Below are 17,144 nucleotides of genomic sequence, written 5' to 3'. Positions count from 1 at the left end.
TGATTAGGAGTATCTTTTTCTAGTACATGTCAAGTATCTATTTTGAAGTCTTGATCGATTTTGGGGGTTGGGAAGGATCAGGTGATGGTTTTGGGTGTGATTTGATTTTCGTCTAGAACATCAAAAATCCTTCAGGATGCTCCAAAATGACTCATCTATATCTATAATGATAGATCTTGATTAGGAGTATCTTTTTCTAGTACATGTCAAGTATCTATTTTGAAGTCTTGATCGATTTTGGGGGTTGGGAAGGATCAGGTGATGGTTTTGGGTGTGATTTGATTTTCGTCTAGAACATCAAAAATCCTTCAGGATGCTCCAAAATGACTCATCTATATCTATAATGATAGATCTTGATTAGGAGTATCTTTTTCTAGTACATGTCAAGTATCTATTTTGAAGTCTTGATCGGTTTTGGGGGTTGGGAAGGATCAGGTGATGGTTTTGGGTGTGATTTGATTTTCGTCTAGAACATCAAAAATCCTTCAGGATGCTCCAAAATGACTCATCTATATCTATAATGATAGATCTTGATTAGGAGTATCTTTTTCTATTACATGTCAAGTATCTATTTTGAAGTCTTGATCGATTTTGGGGGTTGGGAAGGATCAGGTGATGGTTTTGGGTGTGATTTGATTTTCGTCTAGAACATCAAAAATCCTTCAGGATGCTCCAAAATGACTCATCTATATCTATAATGATAGATCTTGATTAGGAGTATCTTTTTCTAGTACATGTCAAGTATCTATTTTGAAGTCTTGATCGATTTTGGGGGTTGGGAAGGATCAGGTGATGGTTTTGGGTGTGATTTGATTTTCGTCTAGAACATCAAAAATCCTTCAGGATGCTCCAAAATGACTCATCTATATCTATAATGATAGATCTTGATTAGGAGTATCTTTTTCTAGTACATGTCAAGTATCTATTTTGAAGTCTTGATCGATTTTGGGGGTTGGGAAGGATCAGGTGATGGTTTTGGGTGTGATTTGATTTTCGTCTAGAACATCAAAAATCCTTCAGGATGCTCCAAAATGACTCATCTATATCTATAATGATAGATCTTGATTAGGAGTATCTTTTTCTAGTACATGTCAAGTATCTATTTTGAAGTCTTGATCGATTTTGGGGGTTGGGAAGGATCAGGTGATGGTTTTGGGTGTGATTTGATTTTCGTCTAGAACATCAGAAATCCTTCAGGATGCTCCAAAATGACTCATCTATATCTATAATGATAGATCTTGATTAGGAGTATCTTTTTCTAGTACATGTCAAGTATCTATTTTGAAGTCTTGATCGATTTTGGGGGTTGGGAAGGATCAGGTGATGGTTTTGGGTGTGATTTGATTTTCGTCTAGAACATCAAAAATCCTTCAGGATGCTCCAAAATGACTCATCTATATCTATAATGATAGATCTTGATTAGGATCCTTCTTTGGGAAGGATCAGGTGATGGTTTTGGGTGTGATTTGATTTTCGTCTAGAACATCAAAAATCCTTCAGGATGCTCCAAAATGACTCATCTATATCTATAATGATAGATCTTGATTAGGAGTATCTTTTTCTAGTACATGTCAAGTATCTATTTTGAAGTCTTGATCGATTTTGGGGGTTGGGAAGGATCAGGTGATGGTTTTGGGTGTGATTTGATTTTCGTCTAGAACATCAAAAATCCTTCAGGATGCTCCAAAATGACTCATCTATATCTATAATGATAGATCTTGATTAGGAGTATCTTTTTCTAGTACATGTCAAGTATCTATTTTGAAGTCTTGATCGATTTTGGGGGTTGGGAAGGATCAGGTGATGGTTTTGGGTGTGATTTGATTTTCGTCTAGAACATCAAAAATCCTTCAGGATGCTCCAAAATGACTCATCTATATCTATAATGATAGATCTTGATTAGGAGTATCTTTTTCTAGTACATGTCAAGTATCTATTTTGAAGTCTTGATCGATTTTGGGGGTTGGGAAGGATCAGGTGATGGTTTTGGGTGTGATTTGATTTTCGTCTAGAACATCAAAAATCCTTCAGGATGCTCCAAAATGACTCATCTATATCTATAATGATAGATCTTGATTAGGAGTATCTTTTTCTAGTACATGTCAAGTATCTATTTTGAAGTCTTGATCGATTTTGGGGGTTGGGAAGGATCAGGTGATGGTTTTGGGTGTGATTTGATTTTCGTCTAGAACATCAAAATTCCTTCAGGATGCTCCAAAATGACTCATCTATATCTATAATGATAGATCTTGATTAGGAGTATCTTTTTCTAGTACATGTCAAGTATCTATTTTGAAGTCTTGATCGATTTTGGGGGTTGGGAAGGATCAGGTGATGGTTTTGGGTGTGATTTGATTTTCGTCTAGAACATCAAAAATCCTTCAGGATGCTCCAAAATGACTCATCTATATCTATAATGATAGATCTTGATTAGGAGTATCTTTTTCTAGTACATGTCAAGTATCTATTTTGAAGTCTTGATCGATTTTGGGGGTTGGGAAGGATCAGGTGATGGTTTTGGGTGTGATTTGATTTTCGTCTAGAACATCAAAAATCCTTCAGGATGCTCCAAAATGACTCATCTATATCTATAATGATAGATCTTGATTAGGATCCATCTTTGGGAAGGATCAGGTGATGGTTTTGGGTGTGATTTGATTTTCGTCTAGAACATCAAAAATCCTTCAGGATGCTCCAAAATGACTCATCTATATCTATAATGATAGATCTTGATTAGGAGTATCTTTTTCTAGTACATGTCAAGTATCTATTTTGAAGTCTTGATCGATTTTGGGGGTTGGGAAGGATCAGGTGATGGTTTTGGGTGTGATTTGATTTTCGTCTAGAACATCAAAAATCCTTCAGGATGCTCCAAAATGACTCATCTATATCTATACTGATAGATCTTGATTAGGAGTATCTTTTTCTAGTACATGTCAAGTATCTATTTTGAAGTCTTGATCGATTTTGGGGGTTGGGAAGGATCAGGTGATGGTTTTGGGTGTGATTTGATTTTCGTCTAGAACATCAAAAATCCTTCAGGATGCTCCAAAATGACTCATCTATATCTATAATGATAGATCTTGATTAGGAGTATCTTTTTCTAGTACATGTCAAGTATCTATTTTGAAGTCTTGATCGATTTTGGGGGTTGGGAAGGATCAGGTGATGGTTTTGGGTGTGATTTGATTTTCGTCTAGAACATCAAAAATCCTTCAGGATGCTCCAAAATGACTCATCTATATCTATAATGATAGATCTTGATTAGGAGTATCTTTTTCTAGTACATGTCAAGTATCTATTTTGAAGTCTTGATCGATTTTGGGGGTTGGGAAGGATCAGGTGATGGTTTTGGGTGTGATTTGATTTTCGTCTAGAACATCAAAAATCCTTCAGGATGCTCCAAAATGACTCATCTATATCTATAATGATAGATCTTGATTAGGAGTATCTTTTTCTAGTACATGTCAAGTATCTATTTTGAAGTCTTGATCGATTTTGGGGGTTGGGAAGGATCAGGTGATGGTTTTGGGTGTGATTTGATTTTCGTCTAGAACATCAAAAATCCTTCAGGATGCTCCAAAATGACTCATCTATATCTATAATGATAGATCTTGATTAGGAGTATCTTTTTCTAGTACATGTCAAGTATCTATTTTGAAGTCTTGATCGATTTTGGGGGTTGGGAAGGATCAGGTGATGGTTTTGGGTGTGATTTGATTTTCGTCTAGAACATCAAAAATCCTTCAGGATGCTCCAAAATTACTCATCTATATCTATAATGATAGATCTTGATTAGGAGTATCTTTTTCTAGTACATGTCAAGTATCTATTTTGAAGTCTTGATCGATTTTGGGGGTTGGGAAGGATCAGGTGATGGTTTTGGGTGTGATTTGATTTTCGTCTAGAACATCAAAAATCCTTCAGGATGCTCCAAAATGACTCATCTATATCTATAATGATAGATCTTGATTAGGAGTATCTTTTTCTAGTACATGTCAAGTATCTATTTTGAAGTCTTGATCGATTTTGGGGGTTGGGAAGGATCAGGTGATGGTTTTGGGTGTGATTTGATTTTCGTCTAGAACATCAAAAATCCTTCAGGATGCTCCAAAATGACTCATCTATATCTATAATGATAGATCTTGATTAGGAGTATCTTTTTCTAGTACATGTCAAGTATCTATTTTGAAGTCTTGATCGATTTTGGGGGTTGGGAAGGATCAGGTGATGGTTTTGGGTGTGATTTGATTTTCGTCTAGAACATCAAAAATCCTTCAGGATGCTCCAAAATGACTCATCTATATCTATAATGATAGATCTTGATTAGGAGTATCTTTTTCTAGTACATGTCAAGTATCTATTTTGAAGTCTTGATCGATTTTGGGGGTTGGGAAGGATCAGGTGATGGTTTTGGGTGTGATTTGATTTTCGTCTAGAACATCAAAAATCCTTCAGGATGCTCCAAAATGACTCATCTATATCTATAATGATAGATCTTGATTAGGAGTATCTTTTTCTAGTACATGTCAAGTATCTATTTTGAAGTCTTGATCGATTTTGGGGGTTGGGAAGGATCAGGTGATGGTTTTGGGTGTGATTTGATTTTCGTCTAGAACATCAAAAATCCTCCAGGATGCTCCAAAATGACTCATCTATATCTATAATGATAGATCTTGATTAGGAGTATCTTTTTCTAGTACATGTCAAGTATCTATTTTGAAGTCTTGATCGATTTTGGGGGTTGGGAAGGATCAGGTGATGGTTTTGGGTGTGATTTGATTTTCGTCTAGAACATCAAAAATCCTTCAGGATGCTCCAAAATTACTCATCTATATCTATAATGATAGATCTTGATTAGGAGTATCTTTTTCTAGTACATGTCAAGTATCTATTTTGAAGTCTTGATCGATTTTGGGGGTTGGGAAGGATCAGGTGATGGTTTTGGGTGTGATTTGATTTTCGTCTAGAACATCAAAAATCCTTCAGGATGCTCCAAAATGACTCATCTATATCTATAATGATAGATCTTGATTAGGAGTATCTTTTTCTAGTACATGTCAAGTATCTATTTTGAAGTCTTGATCGATTTTGGGGGTTGGGAAGGATCAGGTGATGGTTTTGGGTGTGATTTGATTTTCGTCTAGAACATCAAAAATCCTTCAGGATGCTCCAAAATGACTCATCTATATCTATAATGATAGATCTTGATTAGGAGTATCTTTTTCTAGTACATGTCAAGTATCTATTTTGAAGTCTTGATCGATTTTGGGGGTTGGGAAGGATCAGGTGATGGTTTTGGGTGTGATTTGATTTTCGTCTAGAACATCAAAAATCCTTCAGGATGCTCCAAAATGACTCATCTATATCTATAATGATAGATCTTGATTAGGAGTATCTTTTTCTAGTACATGTCAAGTATCTATTTTGAAGTCTTGATCGATTTTGGGGGTTGGGAAGGATCAGGTGATGGTTTTGAGTGTGATTTGATTTTCGTCTAGAACATCAAAAATCCTTCAGGATGCTCCAAAATGACTCATCTATATCTATAATGATAGATCTTGGTTAGGAGTATCTTTTTCTAGTACATGTCAAGTATCTATTTTGAAGTCTTGATCGATTTTGGGGGTTGGGAAGGATCAGGTGATGGTTTTGGGTGTGATTTGATTTTCGTCTAGAACATCAAAAATCCTTCAGGATGCTCCAAAATGACTCATCTATATCTATAATGATAGATCTTGATTAGGAGTATCTTTTTCTAGTACATGTCAAGTATCTATTTTGAAGTCTTGATCGATTTTGGGGGTTGGGAAGGATCAGGTGATGGTTTTGGGTGTGATTTGATTTTCGTCTAGAACATCAAAAATCCTTCAGGATGCTCCAAAATGACTCATCTATATCTATAATGATAGATCTTGATTAGGAGTATCTTTTTCTAGTACATGTCAAGTATCTATTTTGAAGTCTTGATCGATTTTGGGGGTTGGGAAGGATCAGGTGATGGTTTTGGGTGTGATTTGATTTTCGCCTAGAACATCAAAAATCCTTCAGGATGCTCCAAAATGACTCATCTATATCTATAATGATAGATCTTGATTAGGAGTATCTTTTTCTAGTACATGTCAAGTATCTATTTTGAAGTCTTGATCGATTTTGGGGGTTGGGAAGGATCAGGTGATGGTTTTGGGTGTGATTTGATTTTCGTCTAGAACATCAAAAATCCTTCAGGATGCTCCAAAATGACTCATCTATATCTATAATGATAGATCTTGATTAGGAGTATCTTTTTCTAGTACATGTCAAGTATCTATTTTGAAGTCTTGATCGATTTTGGGGGTTGGGAAGGATCAGGTGATGGTTTTGGGTGTGATTTGATTTTCGTCTAGAACATCAAAAATCCTTCAGGATGCTCCAAAATGACTCATCTATATCTATAATGATAGATCTTGATTAGGAGTATCTTTTTCTAGTACATGTCAAGTATCTATTTTGAAGTCTTGATCGATTTTGGGGGTTGGGAAGGATCAGGTGATGGTTTTGGGTGTGATTTGATTTTCGTCTAGAACATCAAAAATCCTTCACGATGCTCCAAAATGACTCATCTATATCTATAATGATAGATCTTGATTAGGAGTATCTTTTTCTAGTACATGTCAAGTATCTATTTTGAAGTCTTGATCGATTTTGGGGGTTGGGAAGGATCAGGTGATGGTTTTGGGTGTGATTTGATTTTCGTCTAGAACATCAAAAATCCTTCAGGATGCTCCAAAATGACTCATCTATATCTATAATGATAGATCTTGATTAGGAGTATCTTTTTCTAGTACATGTCAAGTATCTATTTTGAAGTCTTGATCGATTTTGGGGGTTGGGAAGGATCAGGTGATGGTTTTGGGTGTGATTTGATTTCCGTCTAGAACATCAAAAATCCTTCAGGATGCTCCAAAATGACTCATCTATATCTATAATAATAGATCTTGATTAGGAGTATCTTTTTCTAGTACATGTCAAGTATCTATTTTGAAGTCTTGATCGATTTTGGGGGTTGGGAAGGATCAGGTGATGGTTTTGGGTGTGATTTGATTTTCGTCTAGAACATCAAAAATCCTTCAGGATGCTCCAAAATGACTCATCTATATCTATAATGATAGATCTTGATTAGGAGTATCTTTTTCTAGTACATGTCAAGTATCTATTTTGAAGTCTTGATCGATTTTGGGGGTTGGGAAGGATCAGGTGATGGTTTTGGGTGTGATTTGATTTTCGTCTAGAACATCAAAAATCCTTCAGGATGCTCCAAAATGACTCATCTATATCTATAATGATAGATCTTGATTAGGAGTATCTTTTTCTAGTACATGTCAAGTATCTATTTTGAAGTCTTGATCGATTTTGGGGGTTGGGAAGGATCAGGTGATGGTTTTGGGTGTGATTTGATTTTCGTCTAGAACATCAAAAATCCTTCAGGATGCTCCAAAATGACTCATCTATATCTATAATGATAGATCTTGATTAGGAGTATCTTTTTCTAGTACACGTCAAGTATCTATTTTGAAGTCTTGATCGATTTTGGGGGTTGGGAAGGATCAGGTGATGGTTTTGAGTGTGATTTGATTTTCGTCTAGAACATCAAAAATCCTTCAGGATGCTCCAAAATGACTCATCTATATCTATAATGATAGATCTTGGTTAGGAGTATCTTTTTCTAGTACATGTCAAGTATCTATTTTGAAGTCTTGATCGATTTTGGGGGTTGGGAAGGATCAGGTGATGGTTTTGGGTGTGATTTGATTTTCGTCTAGAACATCAAAAATCCTTCAGGATGCTCCAAAATGACTCATCTATATCTATAATGATAGATCTTGATTAGGAGTATCTTTTTCTAGTACATGTCAAGTATCTATTTTGAAGTCTTGATCGATTTTGGGGGTTGGGAAGGATCAGGTGATGGTTTTGGGTGTGATTTGATTTTCGTCTAGAACATCAAAAATCCTTCAGGATGCTCCAAAATGACTCATCTATATCTATAATGATAGATCTTGATTAGGAGTATCTTTTTCTAGTACATGTCAAGTATCTATTTTGAAGTCTTGATCGATTTTGGGGGTTGGGAAGGATCAGGTGATGGTTTTGGGTGTGATTTGATTTTCGTCTAGAACATCAAAAATCCTTCAGGATGCTCCAAAATGACTCATCTATATCTATAATGATAGATCTTGATTAGGAGTATCTTTTTCTAGTACATGTCAAGTATCTATTTTGAAGTCTTGATCGATTTTGGGGGTTGGGAAGGATCAGGTGATGGTTTTGGGTGTGATTTGATTTTCGTCTAGAACATCAAAAATCCTTCAGGATGCTCCAAAATGACTCATCTATATCTATAATGATAGATCTTGATTAGGAGTATCTTTTTCTAGTACATGTCAAGTATCTATTTTGAAGTCTTGATCGATTTTGGGGGTTGGGAAGGATCAGGTGATGGTTTTGGGTGTGATTTGATTTTCGTCTAGAACATCAAAAATCCTTCAGGATGCTCCAAAATGACTCATCTATATCTATAATGATAGATCTTGATTAGGAGTATCTTTTTCTAGTACATGTCAAGTATCTATTTTGAAGTCTTGATCGATTTTGGGGGTTGGGAAAGATCAGGTGATGGTTTTGGGTGTGATTTGATTTTCGTCTAGAACATCAAAAATCCTTCAGGATGCTCCAAAATGACTCATCTATATCTATAATGATAGATCTTGATTAGGAGTATCTTTTTCTAGTACATGTCAAGTATCTATTTTGAAGTCTTGATCGATTTTGGGGGTTGGGAAGGATCAGGTGATGGTTTTGGGTGTGATTTGATTTTCGTCTAGAACATCAAAAATCCTTCAGGATGCTCCAAAATGACTCATCTATATCTATAATGATAGATCTTCATTAGGAATATCTTTTTCTAGTACATGTCAAGTATCTATTTTGAAGTCTTGATCGATTTTGGGGGTTGGGAAGGATCAGGTGATGGTTTTGGGTGTGATTTGATTTTCGTCTAGAACATCAAAAATCCTTCAGGATGCTCCAAAATGACTCATCTATATCTATAATGATAGATCTTGATTAGGAGTATCTTTTTCTAGTACATGTCAAGTATCTATTTTGAAGTCTTGATCGATTTTGGGGGTTGGGAAGGATCAGGTGATGGTTTTGGGTGTGATTTGATTTTCGTCTAGAACATCAAAAATCCTTCAGGATGCTCCAAAATGACTCATCTATATCTATAATGATAGATCTTGATTAGGAGTATCTTTTTCTAGTACATGTCAAGTATCTATTTTGAAGTCTTGATCGATTTTGGGGGTTGGGAAGGATCAGGTGATGGTTTTGGGTGTGATTTGATTTTCGTCTAGAACATCAAAAATCCTTCAGGATGCTCCAAAATGACTCATCTATATCTATAATGAAAGATCTTGATTAGGAGTATCTTTTTCTAGTACATGTCAAGTATCTATTTTGAAGTCTTGATCGATTTTGGGGGTTGGGAAGGATCAGGTGATGGTTTTGGGTGTGATTTGATTTTCGTCTAGAACATCAAAAATCCTTCAGGATGCTCCAAAATGACTCATCTATATCTATAATGATAGATCTTGATTAGGAGTATCTTTTTCTTGTACATGTCAAGTATCTATTTTGAAGTCTTGATCGATTTTGGGGGTTGGGAAGGATCAGGTGATGGTTTTGGGTGTGATTTGATTTTCGTCTAGAACATCAAAAATCCTTCAGGATGCTCCAAAATGACTCATCTATATCTATAATGATAGATCTTGATTAGGAGTATCTTTTTCTAGTACATGTCAAGTATCTATTTTGAAGTCTTATCGATTTTGGGGGTTGGGAAGGATCAGGTGATGGTTTTGGGTGTGATTTGATTTTCGTCTAGAACATCAAAAATCCTTCAGGATGCTCCAAAATGACTCATCTATATCTATAATGATAGATCTTGATTAGGAGTATCTTTTTCTAGTACATGTCAAGTATCTATTTTGAAGTCTTGATCGATTTTGGGGGTTGGGAAGGATCAGGTGATGGTTTTGGGTGTGATTTGATTTTCGTCTAGAACATCAAAAATCCTTCAGGATGCTCCAAAATGACTCATCTATATCTATAATGATAGATCTTGATTAGGAGTATCTTTTTCTAGTACATGTCAAGTATCTATTTTGAAGTCTTGATCGATTTTGGGGGTTGGGAAGGATCAGGTGATGGTTTTGGGTGTGATTTGATTTTCGTCTAGAACATCAAAAATCCTTCAGGATGCTCCAAAATGACTCATCTATATCTATAATGATAGATCTTGATTAGGAGTATCTTTTTCTAGTACATGTCAAGTATCTATTTTGAAGTCTTGATCGATTTTGGGGGTTGGGAAGGATCAGGTGATGGTTTTGGGTGTGATTTGATTTTCGTCTAGAACATCAAAAAATCCTTCAGGATGCTCCAAAATGACTCATCTATATCTATAATGATAGATCTTGATTAGGAGTATCTTTTTCTAGTACATGTCAAGTATCTATTTTGAAGTCTTGATCGATTTTGGGGGTTGGGAAGGATCAGGTGATGGTTTTGGGTGTGATTTGATTTTCGTCTAGAACATCAAAAATCCTTCAGGATGCTCCAAAATGACTCATCTATATCTATAATGATAGATCTTGATTAGGAGTATCTTTTTCTAGTACATGTCAAGTATCTATTTTGAAGTCTTGATCGATTTTAGGGGTTGGGAAGGATCAGGTGATGGTTTTGGGTGTGATTTGATTTTCGTCTAGAACATCAAAAATCCTTCAGGATGCTCCAAAATGACTCATCTATATCTATAATGATAGATCTTGATTAGGAGTATCTTTTTCTAGTACATGTCAAGTATCTATTTTGAAGTCTTGATCGATTTTGGGGGTTGGGAAGGATCAGGTGATGGTTTTGGGTGTGATTTGATTTTCGTCTAGAACATCAAAAATCCTTCAGGATGCTCCAAAATGACTCATCTATATCTATAATGATAGATCTTGATTAGGAATATCTTTTTCTAGTACATGTCAAGTATCTATTTTGAAGTCTTGATCGATTTTGGGGGTTGGGAAGGATCAGGTGATGGTTTTGGGTGTGATTTGATTTTCGTCTAGAACATCAAAAATCCTTCAGGATGCTCCAAAATGACTCATCTATATCAATAATGATAGATCTTGATTGTGAGTATCTTTTTCTAGTACATGTCAAGTATCTATTTTGAAGTCTTGATCGATTTTGGGGGTTGGGAAGGATCAGGTGATGGTTTTGGGTGTGATTTGATTTTCGTCTAGAACATCAAAAATCCTTCAGGATGCTCCAAAATGACTCATTTATATCTATAATGATAGATCTTGATTAGGAGTATCTTTTTCTTGTACATGTCAAGTATCTATTTTGAAGTCTTGATCGATTTTGGGGGTTGGGAAGGATCAGGTGATGGTTTTGGGTGTGATTTGATTTTCGTCTAGAACATCAAAAATCCTTCAGGATGCTCCAAAATGACTCATCTATATCTATAATGATAGATCTTGATTAGGAGTATCTTTTTCTAGTACATGTCAAGTATCTATTTTGAAGTCTTGATCGATTTTGGGGGTTGGGAAGGATCAGGTGATGGTTTTGGGTGTGATTTGATTTTCGTCTAGAACATCAAAAATCCTTCAGGATGCTCCAAAATGACTCATCTATATCTATAATGATAGATCTTGATTAGGAGTATCTTTTTCTAGTACATGTCAAGTATCTATTTTGAAGTCTTGATCGATTTTGGGGGTTGGGAAGGATCAGGTGATGGTTTTGGGTGTGATTTGATTTTCGTCTAGAACATCAAAAATCCTTCAGGATGCTCCAAAATGACTCATCTATATCTATAATGATAGATCTTGATTAGGAGTATCTTTTTCTAGTACATGTCAAGTATCTATTTTGAAGTCTTGATCGATTTTGGGGGTTGGGAAGGATCAGGTGATGGTTTTGGGTGTGATTTGATTTTCGTCTAGAACATCAAAAATCCTTCAGGATGCTCCAAAATGACTCATCTATATCTATAATGATAGATCTTGATTAGGAGTATCTTTTTCTAGTACATGTCAAGTATCTATTTTGAAGTCTTGATCGATTTTGGGGGTTGGGAAGGATCAGGTGATGGTTTTGGGTGTGATTTGATTTTCGTCTAGAACATCAAAAATCCTTCAGGATGCTCCAAAATGACTCATTTATATCTATAATGATAGATCTTGATTAGGAGTATCTTTTTCTAGTACATGTCAAGTATCTATTTTGAAGTCTTGATCGATTTTGGGGGTTGGGAAGGATCAGGTGATGGTTTTGGGTGTGATTTGATTTTCGTCTAGAACATCAAAAATCCTTCAGGATGCTCCAAAATGACTCATCTATATCTATAATGATAGATCTTGATTAGGAGTATCTTTTTCTAGTACATGTCAAGTTCTATTTTGAAGTCTTGATCGATTTTGGGGGTTGGGAAGGATCAGGTGATGGTTTTGGGTGTGATTTGATTTTCGTCTAGAACATCAAAAATCCTTCAGGATGCTCCAAAATGACTCATCTATATCTATAATGATAGATCTTGATTAGGAGTATCTTTTTCTAGTACATGTCAAGTATCTATTTTGAAGTCTTGATCGATTTTGGGGGTTGGGAAGGATCAGGTGATGGTTTTGGGTGTGATTTGATTTTCGTCTAGAACATCAAAAATCCTTCAGGATGCTCCAAAATGACTCATCTATATCTATAATGATAGATCTTGATTAGGAGTATCTTTTTCTAGTACATGTCAAGTATCTATTTTGAAGTCTTGATCGATTTTGGGGGTTGGGAAGGATCAGGTGATGGTTTTGGGTGTGATTTGATTTTTGTCTAGAACATCAAAAATCCTTCAGGATGCTCCAAAATGACTCATCTATATCTATAATGATAGATCTTGATTAGGAGTATCTTTTTCTAGTACATGTCAAGTATCTATTTTGAAGTCTTGATCGATTTTGGGGGTTGGGAAGGATCAGGTGATGGTTTTGGGGTGTGATTTGATTTTCGTCTAGAACATCAAAAATCCTTCAGGATGCTCCAAAATGACTCATCTATATCTATAATGATAGATCTTGATTAGGAGTATCTTTTTCTAGTACATGTCAAGTATCTATTTTGAAGTCTTGATCGATTTTGGGGGTTGGGAAGGATCAGGTGATGGTTTTGGGTGTGATTTGATTTTCGTCTAGAACATCAAAAATCCTTCAGGATGCTCCAAAATGACTCATCTATATCTATAATGATAGATCTTGATTAGGAGTATCTTTTTCTAGTACATGTCAAGTATCTATTTTGAAGTCTTGATCGATTTTGGGGGTTGGGAAGGATCAGGTGATGGTTTTGGGTGTGATTTGATTTTCGTCTAGAACATCAAAAATCCTTCAGGATGCTCCAAAATGACTCATCTATATCTATAATGATAGATCTTGATTAGGAGTATCTTTTTCTAGTACATGTCAAGTATCTATTTTGAAGTCTTGATCGATTTTGGGGGTTGGGAAGGATCAGGTGATGGTTTTGGGTGTGATTTGATTTTCGTCTAGAACATCAAAAATCCTTCAGGATGCTCCAAAATGACTCATCTATATCTATAATGATAGATCTTGATTAGGAGTATCTTTTTCTAGTACATGTCAAGTATCTATTTTGAAATCTTGATCGATTTTGGGGGTTGGGAAGGATCAGGTGATGGTTTTGGGTGTGATTTGATTTTCGTCTAGAACATCAAAAATCCTTCAGGATGCTCCAAAATGACTCATCTATATCTATAATGATAGATCTTGATTAGGAGTATCTTTTTCTAGTACATGTCAAGTATCTATTTTGAAGTCTTGATCGATTTTGGGGGTTGGGAAGGATCAGGTGATGGTTTTGGGTGTGATTTGATTTTCGTCTAGAACATCAAAAATATTTCAGGATGCTCCAAAATGACTCATCTATATCTATAATGATAGATCTTGATTAGGAGTATCTTTTTCTAGTACATGTCAAGTATCTATTTTGAAGTCTTGATCGATTTTGGGGGTTGGGAAGGATCAGGTGATGGTTTTGGGTGTGATTTGATTTTCGTCTAGAACATCAAAAATCCTTCAGGATGCTCCAAAATGACTCATCTATATCTATAATGATAGATCTTGATTAGAAGTATCTTTTTCTAGTACATGTCAAGTATCTATTTTGAAGTCTTGATCGATTTTGGGGGTTGGGAGGGATCAGGTGATGGTTTTGGGTGTGATTTGATTTTCGTCTAGAACATCAAAAATCCTTCAGGATGCTCCAAAATGACTCATCTATATCTATAATGATAGATCTTGATTAGGAGTATCTTTTTTCTAGTGCATGTCAAGTATCTATTTTGAAGTCTTGATCGATTTTGGGGGTTGGGAAGGATCAGGTGATGGTTTTGGGTGTGATTTGATTTTCGTCTAGAACATCAAAAATCCTTCAGGATGCTCCAAAATGACTCATCTATATCTATAATGATAGATCTTGATTAGGAGTATCTTTTTCTAGTACATGTCAAGTATCTATTTTGAAGTCTTGATCGATTTTGGGGGTTAGGAAGGATCAGGTGATGGTTTTGAGTGTGATTTGATTTTCGTCTAGAACATCAAAAATCCTTCAGGATGCTCCAAAATGACTCATCTATATCTATAATGATAGATCTTGATTAGGAGTATCTTTTTCTAGTACATGTCAAGTATCTATTTTGAAGTCTTGATCGATTTTGGGGGTTGGGAAGGATCAGGTGATGGTTTTGGGTGTGATTTGATTTTCGTCTAGAACATCAAAAATCCTTCAGGATGCTCCAAAATGACTCATCTATATCTATAATGATAGATCTTGATTAGGAGTATCTTTTTCTAGTACATGTCAAGTATCTATTTTGAAGTCTTGATCGATTTTGGGGGTTGGGAAGGATCAGGTGATGGTTTTGGGTGTGATTTGATTTTCGTCTAGAACATCAAAAATCCTTCAGGATGCTCCAAAATGACTCATCTATATCTATAATGATAGATCTTGATTAGGAGTATCTTTTTCTAGTACATGTCAAGTATCTATTTTGAAGTCTTGATCGATTTTAGGGGTTGGGAAGGATCAGGTGATGGTTTTGGGTGTGATTTGATTTTCGTCTAGAACATCAAAAATCCTTCAGGATGCTCCAAAATGACTCATCTATATCTATAATGATAGATCTTGATTAGGAGTATCTTTTTCTAGTACATGTCAAGTAGCTATTTTGAAGTCTTGATCGATTTTGGGGGTTGGGAAGGATCAGGTGATGGTTTTGGGTGTGATTTGATTTTCGTCTAGAACATCAAAAATCCTTCAGGATGCTCCAAAATGACTCATCTATATCTATAATGATAGATCTTGATTAGGAGTATCTTTTTCTAGTACATGTCAAGTATCTATTTTGAAGTCTTGATCGATTTTGGGGGTTGGGAAGGATCAGGTGATGGTTTTGGGTGTGATTTGATTTTCGTCTAGAACATCAAAAATCCTTCAGGATGCTCCAAAATGACTCATTTATATCTATAATGATAGATCTTGATTAGGAGTATCTTTTTCTAGTACATGTCAAGTATCTATTTTGAAGTCTTGATCGATTTTGGGGGTTGGGAAGGATCAGGTGATGGTTTTGGGTGTGATTTGATTTTCGTCTAGAACATCAAAAATCCTTCAGGATGCTCCAAAATGACTCATCTATATCTATAATGATAGATCTTGATTAGGAGTATCTTTTTCTAGTACATGTCAAGTATCTATTTTGAAGTCTTGATCGATTTTGGGGGTTGGGAAGGATCAGGTGATGGTTTTGGGTGTGATTTGATTTTCGTCTAGAACATCAAAAATCCTTCAGGATGCTCCAAAATGACTCATCTATATCTATAATGATAGATCTTGATTAGGAGTATCTTTTTCTAGTACATGTCAAGTATCTATTTTGAAGTCTTGATCGATTTCGGGGGTTGGGAAGGATCAGGTGATGGTTTTGGGTGTGATTTGATTTTCGTCTAGAACATCAAAAATCCTTCAGGATGCTCCAAAATGACTCATCTATATCTATAATGATAGATCTTGATTAGGAGTATCTTTTTCTAGTACATGTCAAGTATCTATTTTGAAGTCTTGATCGATTTTGGGGGTTGGGAAGGATCAGGTGATGGTTTTGGGTGTGATTTGATTTTCGTCTAGAACATCAAAAATCCTTCAGGATGCTCCAAAATGACTCATCTATATCTATAATGATAGATCTTGATTAGGAGTATCTTTTTCTAGTACATGTCAAGTATCTATTTTGAAGTCTTGATCGATTTTGGGGGTTGGGAAGGATCAGGTGATGGTTTTGGGTGTGATTTGATTTTCGTCTAGAACATCAAAAATCCTTCAGGATGCTCCAAAATGACTCATCTATATCTATAATGATAGATCTTGATTAGGAGTATCTTTTTCTAGTACATGTCAAGTATCTATTTTGAAGTCTTGATCGATTTTGGGGGTTGTGAAGGATCAGGTGATGGTTTTGGGTGTGATTTGATTTTCGTCTAGAACATAAAAAATCCTTCAGGATGCTCCAAAATGACTCATCTATATCTATAATGATAGATCTTGATTAGGAGTATCTTTTTCTAGTACATGTCAAGTATCTATTTTGAAGTATTGATCGATTTTGGGGGTTGGGAAGGATGAGGTGATGGTTTTGGGTGTGATTTGATTTTCGTCTAGAACATCAAAAATCCTTCAGGATGCTCCAAAATGACTCATCTATATCTATAATGATAGATCTTGATTAGGAGTATCTTTTTCTAGTACATGTCAAGTATCTATTTTGAAGTCTTGATCGATTTTGGGGGTTGGGAAGGATCAGGTGATGGTTTTGGGTGTGATTTGATTTTCGTCTAGAACATCAAAAATCCTTCAGGATGCTCCAAAATGACTCATCTATATCTATAATGATAGATCTTGATTAGGAGTATCTTTTTCTAGTACATGTCAAGTATCTATTTTGAAGTCTTGATCGATTTTGGGGGTTGGGAAGG

Source organism: Eupeodes corollae, unplaced genomic scaffold, assembly GCF_945859685.1.
Source record: "Eupeodes corollae unplaced genomic scaffold, idEupCoro1.1 scaffold_158, whole genome shotgun sequence".
NCBI classification, from domain to species: domain Eukaryota; kingdom Metazoa; phylum Arthropoda; class Insecta; order Diptera; family Syrphidae; genus Eupeodes; species Eupeodes corollae.
The sequence above is the reverse complement of the archived record's forward strand: the minus strand, read 5'-3'. Positions refer to the sequence as shown.